Source organism: Tupaia chinensis, unplaced genomic scaffold, assembly GCF_000334495.1.
Source record: "Tupaia chinensis unplaced genomic scaffold, TupChi_1.0 Scaffold000247_1, whole genome shotgun sequence".
Lineage (NCBI taxonomy): Eukaryota > Metazoa > Chordata > Mammalia > Scandentia > Tupaiidae > Tupaia > Tupaia belangeri.
The window spans coordinates 3,836,212-3,839,289 of NW_006159725.1; positions in this window are offsets into that span (position 1 = coordinate 3,836,212).

Sequence of the window (3,078 nt, forward strand, 5' to 3'; positions counted from 1 at the left end):
AGCCACAGCAATGGCTGTGAATCTGAAAGGGAGGGTGGGAACTCTGGGCCTGTTACCAGGGAAATGCCCCCTGCTTGGGGAATGTTTTTCTAAACGTTGTGCCTCCATTTTCCTGCCTGTAAACCCACTGATGGAATTGTGTCGCTGCATGTCATGTCATGGTAGGCCGACCGGAAGTTGTTGGTAAAGTTCTGTTGCTACAGAAGGCCTGCTTCCCGGAGCCCACGCCCTCGCTGCATCAACACTGGCTTCAGAAGGCACGGCTCCCATGCTGGCCTTGTCACTCATTAGTCATTGTCATTTGTCTGTGACCTTGGATACATTTCTGGACCTCTGGGACCAGAGGGTGGCATGATGGTTAAGGCAGTTGGATCCCGCATGGCTGACTGTGTGGTTTGAGTCCTGGACCTGAGGGCTTGATAAACATGCCAGGCACGTGTGTGTGCATGCCCAAAAGCCCAAGAGGAGAATGGAGGAGAAAGGACTGTGGCATGGCCATCCCCCTGGGGAGTGATTTCTCTCTCTCTCATGCCGAGCGCATGTGCCCTGCAGCAAACTAAAAAGAGAGAGAGAGAAAGAAATTTCAGAACTCTCTTTTGCATGTCCGTTGCAAAATGAGGGTGATGATACCTACTCTGCCTCACTCCTAGGGCCACTGGGAAGACCGACTTGATGAATAGAAGCCTTTAACAGGTGCAAAGGTCACCATGCAAACCAAGTAAGGGGAAGCTGGGTCCTTCTCGCCTGGAGCTTGTGGTCTCCATAATAATGTTGGCTGAGGTTGCAGGGCATTTCCTGTTTCTAACAGGGCCCTGGGTTACTTTAGCTGGTAATGCCATCAACAAGGACAGTGGGGGGAGGGGGGCAGTGTGCTCTGGGACAGCTGGAGGGGCCAGGTGTGCTCTGGGACAGTTGGAGGGAAGAGGTGGAGGGGACAAGTGTGCTTTGATAGGGTTGAGCCATCACAAAGGCTGTGCTTGAAGGAAAGAAGGGACTGCAGTGGTGGTGAGCGAAGGCAGTCAGGGATGAGGGGCAGCTCCCCCTGACCAAGGGTGAGGTTCAGGTTTAGTTTGGAGGGCTCCCTCTCTCAGCCATGGCTGTGCCCGAGGCTCAAATTTAATCTCAGAGGATTTTAGGGCCAGAATCTGTCGTGGGTGACACAAAGTGGCTGCAGTGTGTGGGAAGAGGGAGCTGGTGGCCTCTCTTCTCCTTAAAGGGCATACAGTTAATTCTGAGTACCAATGATAGACGTAAGGGGCGGCCCACCTCACAGACCCTTCCTTTCCCCAAAATGCCCATGGAATCTCTGGCTCCTTGGGGATCTCGTATTTTCAAGTTGGCCTCCCACTGAAGGGTTGTGTCCCAGCTTCCTTTTCCCCCAAATACCTGAGACCCCAACAGGCAGGTTTCTTGAACGCTGTAATTATCGGATCTCTGAGAAGCACTGGGCTTGGAGGGGGCTGGAGGCAGACACCACCTCCAGGAGCCCGCTCCTCTCCGACCCTGACGTCTGGAGTCACAGCCCACCCCATTGGCTTCCCCAGCCTGAGCCTGAGCCAGACGAGACATCCTACCCTTGCCAGGCCCGACACCTGGTAGTAGGGGTTTCTCCTTCCTGTGCCACGTCCGGAGTTAAATTCGGGACACTGCCGAGTAATCCCCGGGACAGCCAGCGGCGGATGTGAGGAGTCAGGAATGGCTGGTATTCCGGGGAAAGACCTTTACAGCCAGCCTGGCTTCTGGGCCATGGTCTCGCTCCTGGAACAAGACGCACTGCCCTCAGTTTCTCCACCTCTCGGACATGGTGAAACGTGTAGTGTCCGACCCATGTGGGCACGGTGGGCCCACGGCTGCCTGTCACCTTTGACATCTTGCCAATTGCTGGGAATTCCTGTGGCCTTCAGGGTGTGATGTCCCCTCAGCTCGTGGACACTGTGATATGGACCTTTGTCTTGACACAGGAGCTGGGTATCCACTCCCAAAAAGAAACTGGGCTCAGAGGGGCAGCAAGGACGGGCCATCGGCCTGTGGCTCTGTGATGTCCTTGGCTGCCCCTGGGCTGGGGGCAGCTCCTCACTGAAGAGGCTGCTGCACTGGCTGGGGGGGTGGAGGGGCACTGCACCAGGCACCCTTGCAGGGTGGATCGATCTGGGGCCCCTCTCCCGCGGTGCCTGGGTGTGGAGGGTGAGTGGGTCAGCACGTCTGGGGGCCTATCAGGACCGACCCAGTCTTCTTAGACTCCATGGCCTGGGGACATGCTAAGGCCAGGAAGCAGAACTGAGGCAGCCCCAGATGTGAGGGACACACCGGACTGGGGGCTCTGAGGGAGGCCGAGCCGGCTGGGAACCCTCCTCTCCTTTCTTTCTCTCTTTAGGACAGGGCTGTGGTCCCCGCAGGGCCGCACAGGGCTGTCTCTTCCCCTGTGTGTCCTGTGTCGATTCTCTGTCCTTGGTGTGTCTGCCTGGTGCCCTCACTTCATTCCACAGGAGAGCTGGCCTCTCTTCTCAGCGTGACATTTTGGAAGCAGCCTCTAGGACTTTCCTCTATGCCCAGACTCCTGTGTCCCCAGCACCCCAAATAATTAAAAGGAAGTGTCCTGTTCAGAGGCAGAGGTTCCACTGGGAAGTCCCCTACTTTCCCCCAACGCTGTATGTCGGGTGACCCCGGGAGAGGGAAGCCTGAATTCGTTGCCGCCCCCGCCTCCCAGGACTGCACCCACAGATTCCCTCCTCCCCCGCCCCCACAAGGAAAAAGGAGGGCGTTCCACCAATGAGAGCTGGCCGGCCCCTCGCGGCCCTGGGAAAGTTGGGTTCCTGCTCTGGTTTCATTAGGCTGATTGGAGCAGCCTTTGCCTGGCGGCGAGTCCCTCCCCGAGCTCCGCGTGCAGTCACTCTAGCTGTCGCCGCCCGTGCCAGCCCTCCTGGACAGTCGCCCCTCCCGGCCCGGCTCCTCCTGCTTTTTTTTGTTTTGATCCGGTGTCACGCTTCCTCTCTCTCTCTCTCTCTTTCTCTCTCCCTCTCCCTCCCACCACCGCCTCCTCCCGCCCTCCGCCTCCCTGCAGCGCCAAGCGGGCTCCCC